This window comes from Dama dama, chromosome 11 (assembly GCF_033118175.1).
Source record: "Dama dama isolate Ldn47 chromosome 11, ASM3311817v1, whole genome shotgun sequence".
Taxonomy (NCBI): domain Eukaryota; kingdom Metazoa; phylum Chordata; class Mammalia; order Artiodactyla; family Cervidae; genus Dama; species Dama dama.
The window spans coordinates 101,618,119-101,641,798 of record NC_083691.1 but is presented as its reverse complement, the minus strand read 5'-3'; the positions used below and the strand labels follow the sequence as shown (position 1 = coordinate 101,641,798).

Here is a 23,680-nt window from a genome sequence, read left to right as displayed (position 1 = left end):
ATCAGGCAGCTCAGTCTGGGACCACTCTGAGGCCTATAACTACCAAGTAAAATTATACTGGCCCTCTTGAAAGAAGTTTCAGGTCATTATTCCTGTCTGTTACCTTGACTAAGGCCTGCTCTCCTGTCTTGCATCTAGCAACTAAATGCAGTGCATTTTTCACCTAACTTTTGAACCAGGGCTTGTTCAGCAGCCAGAGTGGTGAGACCGAAAAAAATTTAAAATCGTTGCAAAAGTCTAAGGCCCCAACTGAAGTCATTTGGCATCCACTCTGGCCATTTACTCAGTTACGTTTTGAAAGACCCAGCTCTGGAAAGGGAGATTTCTGAATGATTATTTATTTAATCAGTGGAAAGCTGACCTTCCAGAAAGAACTCTTGGAAAAGCAGATGGCCAGAAGAGGGATTTGGAGTCTGAGAGGCATTTAGGCTTTTGAAGCTGAGCTCAGCTAATGCTGAAGCTGAAGCTCCAATTCTTTGGCCCCCTGATTCGAAGAGCTGGCTCATTGGAAAAGACTCTGATGCTGGGAAAGATTGAGGGCAAGAGAAGGGGGCAACAGAGGATGAGATGGTTGGATGGTGTCACCAATTCAATGGGTATGAGCTTGGGCGAACTCCGGGAAATGGTAAGACACAGGGAGGCCTGGCGTGCTGCAGCCCATGGGGTCACAGAGTTGGACTGGGCTCCTGAACAACAGCGGGGCAGCTTGCAAGCTCTACCAATTTGGGGTTAGAGCTGGAGAAACAGAACTCAGCGCTGAATCATTTTCTGCTTATCACTTGCAGTCTGTCAGATTTTTTCTTTCTTTTCTTGGAGGGAAAGCACCTTACAACAAATAATAACACTATTTTGAATTTCAGAGCTTTCCCTTTTTCAAAGCACTTTACCACCTCTGACTTATTTTGTCCTTACAACAAGGTCACCCCGTAAGCAGGGAAGGGATTTTTAGGACTTGTCTCACACACTGAAGAGCTTTAATATTATGGAAAGAATTTACAAGTAAAGGTGAAGCCTTTGAGGTGTCCTTTTGTCATTTCTGGCTGCACTCAAGTAGGTAGTGGCACAGCTGGGATCAAATGCACCCTGAGTTTGTGCTCCTCCAGTGGACTGTGATTTGAAAGGAAATGTAGGGCTTCACATGGGTTCTGTCTTGTTTCATCCCCATCTTCCAGCTCGTGTGAGTGAGCCATTTTTCCTCACAGGTCTGTGGTCTGTAAATTCAACAAATATGCTTTTAGTGTCTGCCTCCAAGCTGTATTTTAATGAGCCAGTTTTTTTAATTGAAGCATACTTGATGTTGGAGAAGGAGATGGCCATCTGCTGCAGTGTTCTTGCCTGGGAAATCCCACAGAGGAACCTGGTGGGCTACAGTCCATGGGGTCTCAAGAGTCAGACATGACTTAGCAACTAACCCGCCAACACCATAGTTGATGTACAGTGGTGTGTTAATTTCTGTTGTACAGAAAGTGATTCACTCACACACACACACACACACACACACACACACACACATTTCTTTTGCTTTATGGTTTGTCAAGGTCACTGGAGATCGTTCCCCATGCTTTACAGTAGGCCCTTCTCTTAAGTAGAATTGTGTCTGCGCAGAGCCCTCTGTAGCTGGAACTGGTGCAAAACCAGCCACACACCAGCTTTGTCCCCTTGGAGTTTTTAGCCTTCTCTAGGTGTAGAGCTGCGGAGAACCATTTCAAACCACACTTGCCACAAGGGAGAGAACTCTGAATAGTCCGACTAAGACCTCCAGGGTGGCCACCCTGGCCATCTCCGGCAGCCGCGGTGGGACGAGAGGTAGGGGGACTGCCATGATGCTGTGAGTGGATTCCTTTGGGGTGCCCTTCCTGTCAAGCGTGAGTTCTCCTGGTCACACCATCCTTTGGGCCATCTTTTGTATCTTACGTGCATAGGATCTGATGAGAGGTTTTCAGATGCTTTACTGAAAGCAAGACACACTTTCTGGGGCATTCCCCTAATTGACTGTTCTGGTGAAGCTCGTCAAAACAGGAAACGAGGTTAGCATGGAATGACTTTCTCTTAGAGAACTCGCAGCGCTCCTCTAGAGACCACCACTTTCTTCCCCAATGCCTCACGCCTCTTCTGGGCTTGCCTGGAAATTGGAGCAAGTCTGCTCCTCTGTAGTTTTTAGAACCGGTTCTTTTTTTTTTTTTTTTTTTTTTGTATTGGGGTATAGAGGATCACCAGCACTGTGAGAGTTTCAGGTGAACAGCTGAGGAACTCAGCCACACATACACATGTATCCATTCTCCTCCAATCCCCCTCCCGTCCAGGCTGCCACATGACACTGACCAGAGTGCCCTGTGCGGCACAGCGGGTCCTGTTGGTTGTCTGCATTAAGTATTGCCATGTGTGCATGTCCATCCCAAGCTTCTTAACTATCCCTTCACTCCATCCTTCCCTTTGGCAAGTCCTAGAACCCATTCTTTCAGGAAGTGGTGGTGATATTTGCTTGTCCCCGATTTCCAGACCCTCTCCTTTTCGCTCCAGTATCTGCCAGGTGTTCGCAAGTTGCCCTGCAGTTAGATCTGCACAAACACAATCCTGGCACAAACACGACTAAGCTGAGGGCTCCAGGTGCTCGTCCAGGACGGATGTGGTCCCCCTGGGGGTCCTGGGCTTCGGGTGACTCTCCCCTCCTGCTGGCTGGTCCAGGTGTTCCCTTTCCGTCAGAGATGCCAGTAAGAGAGGATGAATCCAGTGGAGATGAAAACTTGATGTCGGCAATCGACGTTCCTCCCCTGCTCCCCACGTGAGCATCTGGCTCAGAAAGACACCGTGATTGAAACAGTGGGGCTCGGCTTCACTCCCGTGAATCCCCACATCGGGTTCTGACTCCGTTTATCAAAAGCTGTGAGGGTTTCATAGTTTTAGGCGCTCTGCAGCAGGCGTATGGAGACTGAGGCTTTCTGATAAACAGCTCTACTTGAAATTTCTAGATTTAAATGTCTTTTTGTTAAGACTGAAGTACTTTCAAATCACGTTTGTTTGCTTTGATCCCGTGGAAGGGAATCTACGTGGGGGAAGATCTAGACTTGACTCACAGGTGCATGGGGAACACTGCTGTCTCCAGATGAGACTTGGAGTCCCTCGGGAAGGTCTGCCTGTGGGTGATGCTCTCACGACTGTAATCCCAGGGCTCAGCTGGATCTCGAAGCCATCTGAGTCCCCGTGGCCGGGACGGGGCACAGCCCCTCCTTCAGCCAGGGGTCCCTGTCCCACTCTCCCCAGGTCTCCAGGTACTGGCTTTTCAGCCACGACTGTCCAAATAGATAGATTAATAAAGGGGCACCTTGAGAATAATCCCACTCTTTGGGGATTCACAAAATTATTTCCAGTTCTCATCACCGGCCACAGAGGTGGAATTATTATCCTTTTGTTTCGGTTAAGAAAACTGAGTCTCGTTTTGCTCCAAAGCACAAAGCTAGGAATGTGATGGTGCATCCTGACTGAAATCCAGGGCAGTCTGGCCTCACCTGTCCTCTGCTGTTCCGTCTCTTTGTGTTTTATGGACATGTGCCGGCAGATGCCATTTCTCTCCTTGTGAAAGACCGTGAACCCTAAGCACCAGCTGGAAGATTCGAGAGCACCACTGAGGGCGTCCCCGGTGGCTCCTCAATAAAGAATCCGCCTGCCAGTGAGGACGACTCGGGTTTGATCCCTGGGTCAGGAAGACCCTCTGAAGGAGAAAATGGCAACCCACACCACTATTCTTGCCTGGAAAATCCGTGGACAGAGGGGCCTGGCAGGCTACAGTTCAAAGGGTCGCAAAACACTCGGACACGACTTAGCAACTGAACAACAGCCACAGGGCATCCTTGAACATGGGGCGATCGGAAGTCAGATGACCCCTGTGAGATCTTGGTTCCCTTGTGGGTGCAGCAGCTTCCCTGCAGGTGGGTGGCAGCACCCAGACGTTTCTAGGGCAACTCAGTGACCCCGGCCTAACGCAGTGATGTTTGTCCTGCCTCCTGGCAGATGCAGGTGAGGATGCTCAGTCACTAAAGGGCCAGGATGTGGACAGGTCTGTTCTCTGCAAAGTGCCTAATTCTCACAGCATGCTGGGAAGGTAGGTCGACAAGGCAGAGGCCCCACCCGGGCCCCTTGGCACAAGAGTCTACTTTTCAACAAGATCCCAGGAGACCAGGGAGCACAGCTGTTAGCTCTGCTCTCTGGGCCCCTTGAGGTCAGAGCTCTGTGGTCACACCTTTCACCTCCAAAGCCCAACATGTGCCTGCCTGACGTAGGTGCTACCGAACTTCTGGTAAAGAGAATTCAGTCTTTATTCTTCTGAGGAGCTTGTGGGGTGGGCGGCGTGGGGAAATCAGTTAGACAGAAGCTCCTGGGGCCCCAGGCAGCCCTCCAGCCCTCAGCTAGTGGCGCAGCACTGTTAGAGAATCACTGAGATGGGTTAAGGAGCCGTGAAAAGAGCTCCACCAGGAGAAGCGGCCCTCCCTGCCCTTAAGAGGATGAGCAAAAATGAGGGAAATGTACCATCCCGAACCGTTAGTGTTCTGAATGTGTGGCTGCCAGAAGGGGAAGGATGGGGGGAAGGGGAGTTTGGGATGGACATGTACACACTGCTGTATTTAGGATGGATGACCAGTAGGGACCTACTGTATAGCATAGGAAACACTGCTTAATGTTATGTGGCAGCCTGGATGGGACTGGGGGTTTGGGGGAGAATGAATACATACATATATGGATACATACATATCCATACATATATGGCTGAGTCCCTCTGCTATCCACCTGAAACTATCACAATATTGATAATTGGCTGTGCTCCAGTATAAAATAAAAAGTTTTGCCATACATTGACATGATTCATGTCAATGTATGGCAAAACCACTATAATATTGTAAAGTAATTAGCCTCTAATTAAAATAAATAAAATAAAAAGTTTAAAAAAAATACTGCTGTGTCTCCAGCTCTTACTGATTCTTTTTCCATTAATTTTACTATTTTTTTAAATCTTTGAAGCCTCTAGAGGCAGTAGAGCACAACTGTGGAATGACTGTTCCTGGTCCCTTTAGGGGAGGAAGGCTTGGGTCTGCCCAGGACACCTCCATCCATGCCTGTCAGACATCAGTTGGTGCCTGGTAATCCTTTCCACTCTGCCTTTCACTCTGAAGCATGCCCTGGTTTGGACTGTAAAATAGTGGTTACTCTTTCTTTAGGTCACATTAGGGCTGCTTTTTCATTTTCCCAAGAAGTTGCTTTGCATATGTGCCAAGTTGTTTCAGTTATGTCTGACTGTTTGTGACCCCATGGACAGTAGCCCACCAGGCTCTTCTGTCCATGGGATTCTTCAGGCAAGAATACTGGAGTGGGTTGCCATGCCCTCCTCCAGGGCATCTTCCCGACCCAGGGATCGAACTCGTATCTCTTATGTCTCCTGCATTGGCAAATGGCTTCTTTACCAACAGCACCAGCTGGAAAGCCCAAGAAGTTGCTTTGCAAACACTTCTCCTTCACACACCCATCCTCTCTTCCAGAAGGAAGGGGGTTGGGCAACTCGTCCCCTGTTCTCGGTGCCCCCGAGTAAGGAGGGCCAACAAAAAGGGAGAGTGCAGGTGTGCGTGTGCACTCATGTGTGCATGTGTGCTCGCACACGTGCGGTGTGGCCGTGTGAGTCTCGTGGGGATGGCACACACTTGGTGTGGGCGCAGGTGTTTATGGCTCATGTGTGTGCTCACTGTGTTTGCGTGTGGCCCATGTGCTTTGTGAGTAGCTGAACGTGCGTGTCTGTGGCACATGAGCACCTGTATGTGTGCATGTGTGGATGTCTGCACACTGCGTGTGCAAAGTGGGCGTGGGAGTGTGGGGGGCAGTCTGTGATGTGTGCGTGTATGTGTGCTGTGTGTGGGGGAGGATATCTGTGGAGTGTGTGTGTGTCCACGGTGTGTGTGGGATGGGTGTGCTTCTTGACCCCTCGGGGGCTGCTGGCAGCCTCCCTGCAGACTCACAGGACGCCACAGATGGGGAGGCCTCGGCCCCTCCCGCTCCTCTTGGGGCACCTCAAGGAAGCCACTCTGAGAGGCGACATGATGGGACGCATAGGGACGGACGCCCTCTGGGCCTGGTGAGCACAGGCCTGAGCCATCTTCACCCAGGGGCCTGGGGGGCGGGCCCGGCTGGTGACTGGCACATAGTAGGGCCACAAGAAGGATGTGCCCACAGCAGACTCGCTCTGGAAGCCCCTTCTCTCTGCCCTGCACGGGTGCCTGGAGGAGCGCTCCTGGCTCCAGGGCTCTGCCCAGTGTCTGTCGGAGGAGAGCTGAGCGGCCCACTCCAGCTCTGCGTCTCTGCCTGGCGCCCCAGCCGCCTCCTGGACAGACCTGCAGAGGCCACGCAGCCCAGCCTGGTGGGGCCCTTCCCTCATTAAGGCTAGGTTCCCACCGTGATCAGCACAGCTGCGAGCTGCTGACCACAGGCGAGGATGGCTGGCCTGACCCACAGCTGGCATATCTCCCTGCCTGGCCCTCGCCCGCCACACCCTCTGGAAGATCATTGCTCGTGTTAGCAGAGGGACAGCTGACTCTCCTTGAGCCGTTCCTTCTGGAGGCAAGAAGGACCCAGGCAAGTACTCCTGAAAAGCTGCAGTCCTGGGGCTCTTCCTCTAAAGTAGAGAAATGGAGATGCCATAAATTCCAGCAATTGATCTGTTGGGTCCCAGGTCTGGTCTGCATGGTCTTGGTCTGCAAGTTTGATCTCTTTGAGTCTTGATTTCCCAAATCATCAGCTGGGGAGAGAAATGCTCGCCAGGCTGGCACACAAGGGTATTTGCTGCAATGTAGGAAAGCAGTTCCGGACTCAGGCATGGAACCTGCATCTCCTGTGTGTCCTGCAGCGCGAGCAGATTCTTCGCCTGCCGAGCCACCTGGGAAGCCCCCTTGTGAGAGCACTTAGCCCAACATGAGGCACAGAGTACAGAATCAATAAACGGTGACCATCCTCTTCATTATTTTAATACATGAGAATGGAGAATTTTTTAAAAGTCACAATTATAAATAATAAAGGAAGTGGTAGAAACAGGCTGTCAGCAAAATTACTGGGATGGGGTCTTAATGACCCCAGCTATAAAGTCATATCCAAAGGAAGAAAAGATCTAGAAAGTGAGGGAAGTAAAGACGGCAATACAGGAAAAGAAAAAAAGAAAAAAACAGTGGTAGAGAGTGGAGCAGTGTGGGGCCAGCCAGCCAGAGCATGGCTTTGCCTGCTTAGGGGCATGACGAGCAGCCGATCCTAAACCTACAGTGCCAGATGCAGGAGGAGGACTCTGATTTGCTTTAATGTAAATATTTTGATGTCTTTCTTTTTCCTGAACTTTTAACCTTGCTGGTAAACAGGGTAGATACAGTAAATGAATTGTTTTTCTGAGAACTGCCTTTTGAGGAAATAGGAAGGAAAAAAAAGGAATTTTTTTTTATTAGCTGATTGTCAGTCTCGTGTATGATTGAAAGCCTCATTATTCTGCTTCTTAACTCGGCTTCTGGAGACTCTTGGCCAGCAAAAATTAATGAAAAAACACTTTCAAACTGTGTAAACAGAGCGGTTCAAAAAAGCACAAACCTCACACAATGAAGGGAGACAAGTCACGCCGTGGAAGGCTTTCTGAGACGAGAAAAACAGCCAGTCTGAACTCTGGTTTGTTGTCTATAATTAGAAACTCCCTGACCTTCATTTCCCTGTGGATTCGGGCCCTGGTGGCCATCACGGTCCATTTCCAGCCCTTGTAACTTCTCAGACATTGTTGTTGTGCAGTGTCTCAGTCCTGTCTGACTCTTTGTGACACGCCAGGCTTCCCTGTCCTTCACCATCTCAAAGAGTTCGCTGAGATTCCAGTGATGCCATACAACCACTCATCCTCTGCCACCCCCTTCTCCTCCTGCCTTCAGTCTCTGCCAGCATCAGGACTTTTTCCAATGAGTCGGCTCTTTGCATCAAGGTGACCAAAGGGTTGGAGCATCTGAGAAGTTAGTGGACGTCAAGAGGGTGTCTCAAGTCTTGGCAGCTTAGACTGAGCCTTAAGATACATGTGTAATCGCCTTTATTTCTCCAGGCAGGTGGCTGACAGCCATCTTTGTTTACTAACACTGTCCCAGAGGGTGGATTGTGCAAGAGTATTTTGTGATAAAGGAGAACCAGGACAAGGAACTAACCAGAACAAGGAAGACCTGGGTTGTAGCATGAGCTTTTCACTTGAAACTGTCATTTAACCTCTACCCTATAATTTCCTTAACTGTTAAGTGAAGATAGGACCTTTGGGCTTTCAAGCCCCGGGGAGATGTGTTCAAAACACCAGATCTGGAAGTTGCTTTGAAATAGAGGAAAAGAGAAGCCCCCTCTGTATGAAGTTGTACTGTGTCTCTTTGTTTGAAGGCTGGTGGAGTCTATCTTTAAAACCATGCTCCCACTGGAAGAGAAACTGAGGACTATTTCAATCCCCTACGACACAGAGCAGGGTTAAGAGGACCTCTAAGGAAGTTGTTTCTGCTCTCTTAGAAGAAAGGGGGAGAAACAGAGGAGAAGGCGGCCGAGAAGATGAAACAAATGGCCAAAGCCTTAAAAACTTTTGTTTATTTTTATTGACACAGTTGATGTACAATATTATATAAATTTCAGGTGTACAACATAGTGATTCACAATTTTTAAAGATTATATTCCATGTATAGCTATTGTAAAATACTGGCTATATTCCCTGTATTATACAATATATCCCTGTAGCTTATTTATTTTATGTGTTGTGGTTTGTACTTAATCCCCTACCCCATCTTGCCCCCTTTCCCCTCCCTCTTCTCATTGCTAACCACTAGTTTGTTCTCTATATCTGTGAATTGGTTTCTTATTTGTTATAGTTTGTTGTTGTTGTTTAGTCACTAAGTTATGTCTGACTCTCTGGGACCCCATGAACTGTAGCACACCAGGCTTCCCTGTCCTTCACTATCTCCCAAAGTTTGTTCAAATGCATGTCCATTGAGTCAGTGATGCTATCTAACCACCTCATCCTCTGCTGCCCTCTTCTCCTTTTGCCTTCAGATTTTCCCAGCATCAGGGTCTTTTCCAAGAAGCTGGCTCTTCCCATCAGGTGGCCAAAGTATGGGAGCTTCAGCTTCAGCATCAGTCCTTCCAATGAACATTCAGGGTTGATTTCCTTTAGGATTGACCGGTTTGATCTCTTTGTAGTCCAGGGGACTCTCAAGTCTTCCCAACACCACAGTTCAAAGGCATCAATTCTTCAGCACTCAGCCTTTTTTATGGTCCAACTCTCACATTTGTACACAACTACTCGAAAAACCATCAGTTCAGTTAAGTTTATTTCAGTCGCTCAGTCCTGTCTGACTCTTTCTGACCCCATGGACTGCAGCACGCATGGCTTTGACTATGAAGACCTTGGTGGGCAAAGTGTTGTCTCTGCTTTTTAATATACTGTCTAGGTTTGTCATAGCTTTTCTTCCAAGGAGAAAGTGTCTTTTAATTTCATGGCTAGAGTCACTGTCCACAGTGATTTCAGAACCCAAGAAAATAAAATCTGTCACCGCTTCCACTTTTTCCCCTTCTATTTCCCATGAAATGAAGGGACTGGATGTCATGATCTTAGTTTTTTGAATACTGAATTGTAAGCCAATTTTTTCACTCCTCTTTTACCCTCATCTAGAGGCTTTTTAGTCCCTCTTCACTTTCTGCCATTAGAGTGGTGTCATCTGCATATTTGATGATATATCTGTATTTTTAGATTCCACATGTAAGTGATATCACTTACATCTCTGCCTGACTTATTTCACTAAACATAATGCCTTCTAGGTCCATACATGTTATTGCAACTGGAAGAATTTTATTCTTTTTTTAGAAAAAGAGAATGAGTAGCATTTCACTGTATACAAGTACCATTTTTTTAATCTATTCATCTGCTGATGGGCACTTAGATTGTTCCCATATCTTGGCTATTGAAATAGGGCTGCTATGAATGTTGGGTCCATGCACCTTTCTGAATTAGTGTTTTGGGTTTCTGTTGATGTATACCTAGGAGTAGAATTGTTGAGTCATATGTTACTTCTAGTTTTATTTGTTTTTTAAGAAACCTGCATGCTGATTTCCACAGTGGCTGCACCAATCTACATTCCCACCAATTTAAAAGATGGGGTTGAAACACACCGCAAAATGTGTTAAGAGAGGCAGCCTGTGAAAAATCAATACTTAAGGCTCTGGGTTCCGTTCATCCTCAACTCCTTTTCTTTCAGCATAAGGAATGGGCTAAAGCCCAGGTGTTATATTTTTATCTGATGAATGATGTCATACTCCTAATCAGATCTTATCTGTCCTTATAAAGCACCCCCTTCCTGTTCCCCAGGCACCTCACTTCTATAAATGTCATGAACACACACAGATATGAGTATGCTCTGCAGAAATCATAAAGAGGTTTTGGTCCCCTGGAATTCATCATAGGTTTAGTTCTGGAAGAGCTGAGCTGGCATCACCAGCAGACTGTTTCACACACTGCAATAGCTCTGTGAATCACCACTGTCTCAAATCAAACAAAGGCAGATACCTGTAAATACTACAGAATGGAACCTTCTCCTTCCCTTTCTGATCTTTCTAGTTGACAGGGGTATCAGTCAGTGCAATGTTGTTGGGACTAGTAAGTCTGAAGATTCATATGTAAGACTTTATTTGTAAATAAAATATTTTTCAGAAATTCCATTGCTGTGGTCAATACTGTCTTCCCCCTTCCTTGATTCATTTCAAACTATTTATTTATTTTCTTAAATTTTAAAAAAATTTATTAAACTATAGTTGATTTCTAATACTGTGTTAGTTTCAGATGGACAGCTTCAGATTCTTTCCCATCACAGGTTATTACACGATATTGACTATAATTCCATGTGCTATACAGTAAGTCCTTGTGGTTTATCTGTTTTGTTCATTTTTGGTGTTGTCTCAGTCACCAAGTCGTGTCCAACTCTTTTGCAGCCCCATGGACTGCAGTCTGCCAGGCTCCTCTGTCCATGGGATTTCCCAGTGAAGAACACTGTAGGGGGTCACCATTTCCTCCTCCAGGGGATTCTCTCCACCCAGGGATCAAACCCCTGTCTCCTGCATTGGCAGGCAGACTCTTTACCACTGAGCTACCGGGGAAGCCCGGTCATTTATATACCGGATTGTATTAATGTATCTATCCGTCCCAGACTCTTAATTTATCCCTTTCCCTCCCCTTTCCCCCTTGGTAACCATAAGTTTGTTGTCTATGTTTGTGAATTGGTTTTGGTTTTGTAAATTAGTTGATTTGCATTGTTTTCATTTCAAACTACTGAAATTGGAAAAAACTGTGTGCTGCTTTAAGATGCATCACCTTGAAACTAATTTAGTTGTCATGGTGCTTGCTGTCCATGCTCTGGCTGAGTGGTTGATTCTAGTATTTTTAAGGCTCTTCGTCTCTGGGCTCCTAGTAAAGCGCAGGCTGCTGGCTCTCCAGCCAGATGATGAAACAGGAGTTTTTAAGGCCAAGACTGCATGGGTAGTGTTACTAAATATAGTTCCTGTGTATGTGCACATGTGTGTTTCTATCTCAAAAGTGCTTTGCAAAATTACATAAATACTTGTTGCATGCACCAAGAAAAGTAGATTCAAAACTATTCCTTCCCCTGGCAATAAATCTTCCCCAACGATTCATCATTACAACTACTGGTCACATCTGACTCTCCTCTCCTAAACCTCTGTTAGGAAAAAGGGCTCCCGAATGTGCCAAACTTGAGGGGGGGAGGCTGTTACTTTGAGTCTAACTCTTTTTTATATTGAGTTCAAACAGGAAAATTCTAGAGTTTACTGGGGGAAAAAAAGTAGTTCTACTTTACATCTGTCGTGCCACACTGGTTTAGATGACAAAACAAACAAACATGAGTACTGGGAAGTCAGGCCTCTCTCAAAGAAAAGGTTGTGAAATGACAGGGTTCAAATGGGGCAAAAGTTTCAAATCCTTTAAGAGTCACATTTTGGGGTGTCATTTGGATCCCCCTCCAGTGCTTGTAAAAACAGAAAGACTTTTAGCTAGAGTTAGGCCAGTGTTTGTAACTTCAGCATAAAACACAATCTCCTCTGATTCCTCCCTAAATTCAAGGAGAAACACATCTTTCCATCAAATGGAGACATGAATCTAACAGTTATTGAAAACCATGAAACATACTTGTTCTGAAAAGCACACCCCTCCACTCTTTCATAGCCCATTTCTCCCCATTTTAGGCTAGAGAAATGAAGACTCAGAGTGGGCAAATGACTTTGTCCCCAATGACCCAGTTAGGAAGCAGCAAAGCTGATACTCAGAGTGGGTGTTTCTAACCAAACTGTTTAAAAACGTGAACTTCATTTATGAAACAACCTTATGTGGTTGGTATTATTGTGCCCAACTTTTCCCCCACCATCAGGCCCAAAGCAAAGTCGTATCACTAAAGACCAGCAGGACCAGGGGCTTCCCCGGTGGCACTAGTGGTAAAGAACCCACCTGCCAATGCAGGAGATGTAAGAGATGCAGGTTCCATCCCTGTTGGGGAAGATCCCTTGGAGGAGGGCATGGCAACCCCATGGTTGCCCCATGGACAGAGGAGCCCGGTGGGCTACAGTCCATGAGGTTGCAAAGAGTCAGACACGACTGACGCAACTTAACATTCACACGTGCACACACAGCAGGACCAGAGCACGGGAGATTAATGCTTCTGACCACTTTAGGGTTTGCTCTTGTCCTTGCCTCTGGGTCCAAGTGTAGGATGGATGCTGCGAGAGCCGCATTGTAAGGAACCCCCTTCTGGAAAGAGGCTCCTCTCTGAGGACCAATGTCTTTCCCTTACTCTGTGGGATCAGAGGTCTTGTTCTGCCTGGACTGACAGAAACCTGCGGCTCTTCTTTCTCTGTCTTATCACAGGAGGGAGGAGTGGGAACTTTGGAAATGGGAGGCCTCCCTTTTCCGGAGTCATCAGGAATCAGTACCAAGAACCTGAAGACAAACCCTTGGCAGGGGCGTGGGGGCCTCTGCTGGGGATCCTGAGCCCCTCATGCAGCGGCACATTGGCCAGATGCTCCTGATTCAACATCAGGCCCGTGATGGTGTTGCTGTTTTAGTTGTTCAGTCAGCTCTGACTCTTCTGTGACCCCATGGACTGTAGCCCACCAGGCTCCTCTGTCCACGAGATTTCCCAGGCAAGAATACAGGAGTGGGTTTACATTTCCTTCTCCAGGGGATCTACCCAACCCATGTCTCCTATATGTGTGAGTGGCACTTAATACAGCTTTGCCCAAACTCAGGCAGAGCAATGCGGTCCTTCAGCCCCACTGTAAACCCTAGCCCCGCTGACGTCTCATCCAATTGCTTCTTAGTTCTTGCTGTTGTTCAGTCACTCAGTTGTGTCGACTCTTTGAGAACCCAGGGTCTGTAGCACAAGGACAGGGTCAGGCTTCTCCGCTCCCCCGTCCTTCACCATCTCCCAGAGTGTGCTCAAACTCATGTCCCTTGAGTCACTGATGCCATCCAACCATCTCATCCTCTGTTGTCCCCTTCTCCTCCTGTTCTCAATCTTTCCCAGCATCAGAGTCTTTTCCAGTGAGTTGGCTCTTTGCATCAGGTGGCCAAAGTACTGGAGCTTCAGCATCTGTCCTTGCAATGAATATTCAGGGTTGATTTCCTTGCAGGTTGAATGGTTTGATCTTGCTGTCCAAGGGATTCTCAAGAGTCTTCTCCAGCACAATTCAAAAGCATCAGTTCTTTGGTGCTCAGCCTTTTTTACGGTTCAACTCTCAGATCTATATATGACTACTGGAAAAACCATAGCTTTGGCTACATGGACCTTTGTTGGCAAAGTGATGTCTCTGCTTTTGAATATCCTGTCTAGGTTTGTCTCAGCTTTCCTTCCAAGAAGCAAATGTCTTTTATTTTCGTGGCTGCGAAAATCACTGTCCACAGTGATTTTGGAGCCCAAGAAAATAAAATCTGTCACTATTTCTACTTTTTTCCCGCCTATTTGAGAGCAAAACTATGAAGCTCAGATACAGGATCTGTTCTTCTTGCCCGTGAAGACGTTTAAAAAGGCTCTGCACGCTCACCCCCAGATCAGGACCTTGATCACTGTGGACTGACATTGTATTGTGGAAAGATGGAGGGGAAAATCCTTCTTTCCCTGAAAGTTCTCATCCATCATTGAGTAAACATCCTAAATTCGTTGCAGAGCAGGCTGCCTGTAACTCCAATTAGCTCCTGCTACAATTTTAGCTTCAAGGCTTAATGCTCTAAATGCAAATAATGTCATAACCCAGCACAGGTCTGGTTAAGAAAGCAGCTTTGCCAGCCTCAGGGTCAGAAAGTGGCTCCCTCGTGCCTTCCTATTCCCCGTGGCTTGGTAACCACTTCAGCAAATTTCCGCATTAAATATACAAGGTGATTGAGTGTAATAAAAATGAAAGGATGTGGCAGGTAAACACCAACACGTCTCCAGGCAGACCTGGCTGGGTGACACAGCAGCTCTGCTCATTTGCCCTCCAGAATCGGAGATGTCCCGTCAAGAATGCCAGCATCAAAGATGGTCACACCGTGCTTCTGCCTACTGCTCATCTCCAGTTACACTTCTAGGACAATCCACTTCCCAGGCGGTCTTTTGGTTTATACATGGAGTAGCTCATGAGCCCTGTTTACCTGTGACATGATTGATGCCTACATTTGAGAACCAGGCTAAGGATCACCCTCAGGAGGTGACCCGAATTATTAGCACCTAACATCCGACCAGGGAAGAATGGGGCTTTTGTCTTGCCCAGATAACGCCAACACACCACGTATAATAAGTCCCCTGAAGGATTCCTGGGTGGAAACCATAGTTGCTGAGCTTTTAATACACACTGGGCACGCTTAACAGGATGTGCTGAGTTTTCTGTCAGGTGGCAGAGGGTCTACGCACACGGGGTCTTTTTTTACTTTATTTTGGTCTTCACTGCTGCACGCAGGCTTTCTGCAGTTGCAGTGCGTGGGCCTCTCACTGCAGAGGCCTCTCTTATGGAGCCCGGGCTCCAGGCTCGAGGCCTCAGCAGTGCAGCTTGCGGGCTCTAGAGCTTGGACTTGGTAGCTGTGGTATGAGCTTGGATGCTCTGCGGCATCTTCCTGGACCAGGGATCACAGCGGTCACAGTTTGAGATCCCATTCTTTTAAACTCAAGCCATCATTAAAACACCCTAGGGTTTCAGACACTGGGTCCGTCTAAACTATCGGAAAAAAGGCTGGGTGTCAAGGCCCTTGCAGTCCGGCAGCACAAATTGTCAACTGCTTAAGAAGCACTGTGACCAACATCGTTACTCTCCCCAGATGACTGGACCAGCAGGTCTCAGCGTGTGTTCTGCTGGGAGACAGCAACAGGCATTTTGCCAGAAACAAGTTCTCTGAGCTAGTAAGTTTGGGAAAACTTGAGTTACAGAATTGAACTATTTCCACTATGCAAGACTTCTGAGGGTCTTCAATGTGCTAGAAATCATGGAAGGGAAAGCAGTTCTTAAAGTCTGGCATTCTGTCCTGACCCTTGTGGACAGCCCTCCATGCGGACAGCATGTCCACACAGTATCCTCTGGGAAGGCTGTGTACCCACCTCAGCTGCTACCACTCACACAATACATCTGCTCTATTGTCAGAGCAACAGTGGAGTCCAACCAGGAACTCTGGATGCTGTGTCTCCTCATGACCCCGTGTGGATGAGCTCAACTTGGAGGATGTGAGGACAGGGGTGAGAGTTGGTGCATCTCCTTCCTCCATTTCTACAACCAGCTGCTTGAAGATCTGGTGTTTATGGTCTTCTAGAATGTTCCAGAGCCTTACAAGTCTCCTGCGCTCCTGCATTGAGACACTAGATGGAAAATCTCCATAAGAACACAGGCTCAGCACTTCATGAAGGAGCAGCTTTAGTCAGGAAACCCAGGGACTCTGATGGGAGTCTGCGTACGGGACATTCACCCCCAGGAGGTCATCATCTCCTGAAGTTTCAGTGAGAAGATAGGAGTTGAGGTCAGGAGTTGCTGCTATTCTGGAGAAACCAACAAGGGAGGGTAGTTTGGGGCAAGACTCTTAGTTCTGAGATGATCTTGGTGTGTGCATGCATGCTCAGCTGCTTCGGTCGTGTCCGACTCTTTGTGACCCCGTGGACTGTCGTCTGCCAGGCTCCTCTGTCCATGTGACATTCCAGGCACGAATACTGGAGTGGGTGGCCACTTACTCCTCCAGGGGATCTTATTGACCCAGGGATCTCTGAAATAGATATGAGAAAGGTGGCCAGTCCAGGCTTGGAGCATGGGGGGTGTGGGGTGGTTGTATGTGAAAGAGCTTCAAACAGAAGGCTTAGGTACTGTTCGGAGGAAGAGTTTAGGGGCAATTCAGACCTTTCAAGGTCCTTCTGAGGAGCAGGGCATTGTGGCTTTGCAATTTGACTTACAGAACATGCCTTTTTTTTTTCATGTTTAAGTAATTTATTTGATGTTTTCTCCCATTTCAATCCTTGATGCATGTTAACTGCCAGACATGAAATATAGTGGTCAGTCTAAGAGTCCATAATGAATGACAGTATTTTTAAAACATGCTTTATGAATACAAATATCTCCAAAGCAAAGAGAGAAAACCATGCTTCTTTAAGCATGTGCTTTGGTCACCAGCATTGAGCCTACTCCTAAAAATGAAGCAGTAAATAATGATGGGACTACAAGGGCTTATCCAGTCCACAGAGCCCTCCAGCATTCAGGGTGCAGGGGTCGACTGGGAGGTCCCATCCATAGGGCAGTGGTCAAGGTGTTCCTGAACCTTATTTATAGTGTATACATTTTACAAGGGTACTGTGAATTATTTCCGTAAGTGAAAGTTGCTTTTCAAAAAAGACAAAGGGAATCAGGAAAAAAAAGTGTGACTTTAGGCTCAGGCTCTTTTCCATCCCCAAAAGATGGGCGAGGTCCATGAAAACGTCCTTAGATTTGTCGTCTGTTGTTATCACCCAGTTTTGTTTCTCTCTCTCTCTTTTTCTTTTCCATTTGTGTGGCCACCTGACTTTCCTAGCGGTGATTACTAAGAAAACTCCTAAACTGAATCAAAACAAGGACAAAAGCGAAAACAAACAACCAAGTCAGCAGCAGCACAGTTCAGACCCTCTTGGCTGGTGTGGGTTTTCCAAAAGCTGTCTTTGTGTTTCAAATGCACCTGCTTCCTTTTTTCTCTCTTATTCCCCTGACTACCACTGAGAAGCCCTCCCTCTTTCCCAGAGACCCCAAAGGACCTCTCCCTGGGGCAGGACCTACACTGGCCTTGGGGCCCATCCTCCCTCCCTCAGCACTCCCCACCCCAGGATGAAGGGCTTTCACAGCTAAGGCTCCCCCTCCATCCAGGCAGGTGCCTGGTCCTGAAGACAGGTTTCAGAGAAAGCTTTTGTGGCTGTCTCCCTCAACCGTGGACTCTTGGTGTTTCAGGGGAGACTTTTTTTGGTAACACCAAGCAGCTTGTGGGATCTTAGTTCTTGGACCAGGGATCAAATCCAGGCCCCCTGCAGGGGAGGTTCAGAATCCTAACTACTTGACTCATAGGGCATTCCCCTGGATATTTTATAGGCAAATTGACTCCTTTCTTATGAGAAATCTGTCCACAGGAGATACCATCCCATCAGTGGGGCCCTATTTCCTCCTGGGAAGTGAGAAAAGGGGTTCTAATCCTTCCATTTCCACAGTCTCACCTCCCCAGTGTCTCCATTTACCAGTGAGAGTTTCCAGACCTCTATCTGACCCAGGCAGGTAAGATGAACACGGCCTTGGCTCACTGCACTGAGCCAGGCAAAAGAGCTAGCAGGTAAGAGCCAGACAGGCATAAGATCAAATCCCAGCCCCGACCCTGACTAGCTGTGTGATCACAACCTCTCTGAGCCTCAGTTTCCTCATCTGTAAAATGGGAACCAGGCCAGACTGTGGGTTTGATGTAGGGGAGAAGTGAAGCAGTGTGCCCGGTCGAGGGGTTTCCGAGCGGGGCCTGACAGCTCACCAGGAAAGCCTGTGGCCCGTCCATCCTGGGGAGGCTGCACCAGATCAGAGGGAAGCTCAATAAGCCACTTGAAAGGGACCTTGACTCATTTTGTGGTAACTGAATGTGCAGTTCAGGAAGTGCTTTGCAAGAGCGAACTGGGCTCCAGCTGCCCCCTCGTACCCCTGCCCTCTGCTCCGCATCCTCCGTGCCATGATGCTGTTCCCAGCAGCGCGCCGGGCTCCAGCCGGTGCGCATGCGCAGAGCGTGGGCCCGCAGGACCGGCGCATGCGCACTGCGAACTCACTGAAAGCTGATGGGGTTGGTCCATGGCTAGACAGGCCGCACGACCACCTGGGTCCATCCGTGAGGCCAGGTGCTCAGCTTTCTGAGCCTCTTATAAGTAGTGTTCCTGCGTATCAGGCCAGCGCCGGTACTTGACATGTAATAGTCACAAGCAGCTCCTCTGGAAAGTATTAAACTCACCATTTAAGGATGGGGAAACTGAGGCACACAGAGGTTATGAAATGCCCAGGCCCGTGGGGGATGATGAGTCTGGACCTGGGGTTTGAACCCTAGGAGCTGGATTCCAGACGCTGCCTCCCACCTAACTAACCCCTGGCATCTAAAACCTGCCCCATGGTAGGTCTCGTGGGTTCCTTACAGGAGTGGAAGTTTGGCCCTGGTGTGCAATGCACGTGATGTTGTGAGTGTGGCGGGACAGAAGGATGTGGGGTGACCTCAACCCCTGCTTCTGCTTCCTGCTGGGCGGGGGAGGGGCTCTGCATGTGGGGGAGCCTTAGTGCATGTAGCAGGGCCCCCATGTCTCCAGGACCAGATTTGGCATGGTTATGTCCATTCCACTGCATTCTTTTGGACCCTCCAGCCCCTCAGGACCTTTGAACACCCTGTGGACACTGACAGTAGGAGCCCAAGGAGCAAGCACTGAGGTCGCTGGAGGAGAACCATGGGGTGACCTGTTGGGAGGCTGCTGCCACTGGAGACCAGAGACTGGATGGGGTGGGGACCTCTGAGAGGAACAGGCTGCCTGGCCATTACCCCGGGCCCACTCCCATCTGCCATCCCCAGGCGCTGGCCGTGTGGGGTTTCTGGGGAGAGGGAAGTGGGCAAGTGAAGTGATGTGGGAAAGTGGGTGGCACAGAATTGCAGCGCTAGCTCCCAGGTCCTGAGAAAAGCAGATCCTCCTCTGGCCCCTGCCTCCCAGGCCTTGGGGAACCAGATCTTTGTAAACTGAGCTGCACGCCTGCTGGGAAGTCAGGGCCGGTCCCAGTTCCTCATTCAAGGCGCACGCCCTCATCCCCAAGGCAGTTAAAAGCCCCAAGTTGCCCAACTTGACAGGGGAAGGCTGGCCCGCGGTCCCGCTCACCCTTGGAACCGGAGCCCTGGCCTGCCAGGCCTGGTCTGTCTGGCCGCCAAGGCCGGACAATGACCCATTCCCTGCATCCCAGAGCCCACGTGTCGAGGAGGAAGCTGCCATTCTGACAGCCCAGAAACATCTGTTCCCCATTCGTCACTGTCCAGCTCTGATGTCTTTGGGGACTATTTTGAAGGACAGTTTTTACTGCTGTAACCAAAAAAGCAAAAGGAAACAAACAGTTGCAGTCCTCCTTTATTTCAGAAGTTTTTTTTTTCTGTGTTAGTAGAAAACCATTCCAGTAAACAGGAGCGTGGACCAAATCACCCTCCCTCACAGTGTGGCTAGAGCATCTCCCTCCCCCTGCTTCACACCCCATTGTGCTGAGAAATCTTGAGATATAAATACGTTTGGGCTGAGGCTGGGATGAAATGAGCAGCAGGAAACGTTTCGTTCCCACCTGCACTTGTGTGTGCATCTTTCAGAGGATATCGTGAAAGCCAGCATGCCTGATGCTAGGTGATCAAAATGCCTTGAGCAACAGCAGCTGCTCTGAGGACCCTCACCATCCTCTGCCTTCTGTGTCTGCAGCAACTCCTAATCCGATCTGGATGTTTCCAGTATGCACTTGTTCATGCAGTGGATGCACCAGTTCAGACTCATGGAGACTGTGGAGACACCTGGATCAGCCTCAAGAGCTCTTAGACCGTTTCCACTTGGTGCCCTGGCAGGCGCATCAGTGGGTACAGAACAGTCATAAAATGCCCCGTGTGCTGGAGGCTGAGGGTTGGTGAGCAGCCCTCTTGGGTCTGATGAAGGATCACTGCTTCTCCCAGGGCTCTGCTTAGCCCCAGGGCACCCTCCCTCTTAGGGACTTGTCCTGGGTTGGGACTCCAGGAGGATGCTACCAAGCAGGAGGCAAGGTCTGGATTCCTAGGATGTGACACATGAGCCCCTTGGTCTCTCTCTATCTTCCTGCTTGTCATGTAAGATGTTTTTGTTTCCTCTGGCTGCTGTAAACACCCTGGGTGACTTAAAACAGCACAAATGTATTCTCTGACAGTGTTGGAGGCCAGGCGCCCCAAATCCGTCTCACTGGGCTCCAGACAAACCCTCATTCTTTTTTGGAGACTCTAGAGATACAGGGCTTCCCAGATGGCTCAGTTGGTAAAGAACCTGCCTATCAATGCAGGAGATGCAAGAGACACAAGTTCAATCTCTGGGTCAGGAAGATCCCCTGGAGAAAGAAATGGCAACTTGCTCCAGTATTCATGCCTGGAAAATCCCATGGACAGAGGAGACTGGAGGGCTACAGTCCATACGGTCACAAAGAGTCAGACATGACTGAGTGCGCGCACACACAGAGAGAAGAGATTCAGCTTCCTTGACTGTTGTAGCCTCTAGAGGCTGCCTGTACCCCTGAGCAGTACTTGGAGAAGCCTGGTTACAAAGAGGCAACGAAGCCTTGTCAAGAGAGCTGCAGTGTATCAGGGCTTCCCGTGTCTGCTGCACCCAGTCCCCTCTGGGGCCGTGCCCCTTTCTTCCATTGTGTGGTATCTTGGGGAGGGGGTGACTCTGAATGCCACACCAGAGTGAGAGGCTGGTTCTTTCTCTCCTCTCTCTGCATAGCCTGGGGGTTTGCTGGGGGGTGGGGGTGGGGGATATGCCACCAAGCTCTGTCGTTGTGATGCTGTTGTCTGAGACTTTGGGGCTTACCTTATTCAACTCAGCAGTGCCCTCCTGGACCACATTACTCCTGCCTCATGCCTATTTTTGCCACTCCTGTTCTCTCCCCTGCCCATTCCCAAACCTAGCGACTCAGGTTTCCGCATGATTCACGGAACCTGCAGTCTCTTAGCACACAGGCCCTTTGTGATGGAGCTCACAGAGGCAGATTCTGTGACTGGTACCCAAAACCTGTAAGACAAGGATTGTCTTTGTTGTTTAGTCGCTCAGTTGTGTTTGACTCTTTGCCACCCCATGAACTGCAGCCCACCGGGCTCCTCTGTCCATGGGATTTCCCAGGCAAGAATACTGGAGTGGGTTGCCATTCCCTTCTCCAGGGAATCTTCCTGATCCAGGGATCAAACCCATGTCTCCTGCATTGGCAAGTGGATTCTTTACCACTGAGCCAGCAGGGAGGCCCACAAGGATTGTCCACTGTGTTGAATAAATGGAGGGCTTGAGGATTCATTTTAGTGCCATCTGACAGATGTCTTGATGTATCTGGGAAACCTAGTCCTGGCATCAAGGCTCTGGCTGCTGGTCAGCGAGGGGCGTGCTGGGAGTGCATTGGGGGAGGGGTGGTGATGAGGGATGGCATGGGTTTGACTCATTTTTGCCCCTAGTTCCCTGTTGCCCAACAATAGGCTCTTTGATTATCTAGGATGACATCATTATTGCCAGAGCCATGATGAGGTTCAGAATATACTACCCAAAAATATATGGTACCTGGGCGTATCGAGTATTTTAAACTGAAGGGACTTGGGAAAATCGCAGCTGCCCTTTTCTACCTCCACTTGTACTCCTTCCCTGAGACAGATGGTAAAATCCTCCTGTGAGAGGCACCTTCCCTTTACCTGGGAGATCATCCTCATCTCAGAAGATAAAGGGAGGAGTCCTAACAAACAGGGCTTGCTCACTCTCCCCCGGTTGACTACACTCCCCTCTGTTCCTTCACCTGTCATATGCTCCACACCTGGGCACTCCTCATCAAACCCAGCACAAAATACTCAGGTCTAATTTTTGCTTTGGGTCTTCATTTCCTTATGAGGGTTTCAGATCATGTAAAATGTGCATACTAAATAAATGTGTGTGCTTTTCTCCTGTTAAATCTTTCTCAGTTTAATTTTCAGACCCAGGCAGGGTCCCCCATGATGGTCAAAAAGACTTCTGCTTCTCCTTCAGCCTTGAATTTGCTCACTGGACTCCCACTTACCCTGCTGTGTGAAGGACACAGAAGATACAGAAGTGGGCATGAGTGTTAGTAACAACAGGCCAGGACCTTAATGAACGCTGGCCGGGTTTTTGTTTAGTTTCATCTCCAAAGCACCTTGACATGCAATGCGTATTTGCTGAATGAATGAGTAAATGGTTGCAGTCCAAACCAGCCTTCTTGCCAGTGGACTGATGTGTCCACTTAAAGCTACAGGTACAGCTTCAGAAGTGAACCCACAGACTCAGCTGGAGAGCAGCGAACATTGCTCATGTCCTTTTGGTTTTGTCTTTCTGTTTCACTGCTTTAGGACTCCCATGGACCAGAAATAAAACAGAGATGTGAATCCCTGGCTTGGGCTTTTACTCACAGGTAAGAGGGCTCAGAAGCGGGCAGTGAATGCTGGTGCTGTACAGTTTTAAAGCATTTTGAATGACATAGACCTAAGGACAACAAGAGCAAGTAAATGTTCTTTGTCATCAGAATGGTTAGCTGTGAAATTTACACATAACTTACAGTTTTTTCAGTTCAGTTCAGTCGCTCAATCATGTCCGACTCTTTGCGACCCCATGAATCGCAGCACGCCAGACCGCCCTGTCCATCACCAACTCCCGGAGTTTACTCAAACTCATACCCATCGAGTTGGTGATGCCATCTAGCCATCTCATCCTCTGTCGTCCCCTTCTCCTCCTGCCCTCAATCCCTCCCAGCATCAGGGTCTTTTCCAATGAGTCAGCTCTTCACATGAGGTGGCCAAAGTCCTACAGTTTCAGCTTCAGCATCAGTCCCTCCAATGAACACCCAGGACTGATCTCCTTTAGGATGGACTGGTTGGATCTCCTTGCAGTCCAAGGGACTCTCAAGAGTCTTCTCCAACACCACAGTTCAAAAGCATCAATTTTTCGGTGCTCAGCTTTCCTCACAGTCCAACTCTCACATCCATACATGTCCACTGGAAAAACCATAGCCTTGACTAGATGGACCTTTGTTGGCAAGGTAATGTCTCTGCTTTTTAATATGCTCTCTAGGTTGGTCATAACTTTCCTTCCAAGGAATAAGCATCTTTTAATTTCATGACTGCAGTCACCACCTGAAGTGATTTTGGAGCCCCAAAAAATAAAGTCTGACACTGCTTCCACTGTCTCCCCATCTATTTCCCATGAAATGATGGGACCAGATGCCATGATCTTAGTTTTCTGAATGTTAATCTTTAAGTCAACTTTTACACTCTCCTCTTTCACTTTCATCAAGAGGCTTTTTAGTTCTTCTTCACTTTCTTCCATAAGGGTGGTGTCATCTGCAGTATCTGAGGTTATTGATATTTCTCCCG

The 23,680-nt window shown here is 48.4% G+C and overlaps 1 long non-coding RNA gene across 2 annotated transcripts in view; it reads left to right on the top strand.

Annotated features, from left to right (window-relative positions):
• LOC133065227 (uncharacterized) overlaps positions 1 to 23,680 on the top strand; it is a 269,805-nt gene that overhangs the window by 63,601 nt on the left and 182,524 nt on the right. For both annotated transcript variants that reach the window (XR_009694871.1, XR_009694870.1), the window contains exon 2: positions 22,661 to 22,722. This is a non-coding gene — a long non-coding RNA (uncharacterized LOC133065227). The remainder of the gene's footprint in view (positions 1 to 22,660; positions 22,723 to 23,680) is intronic.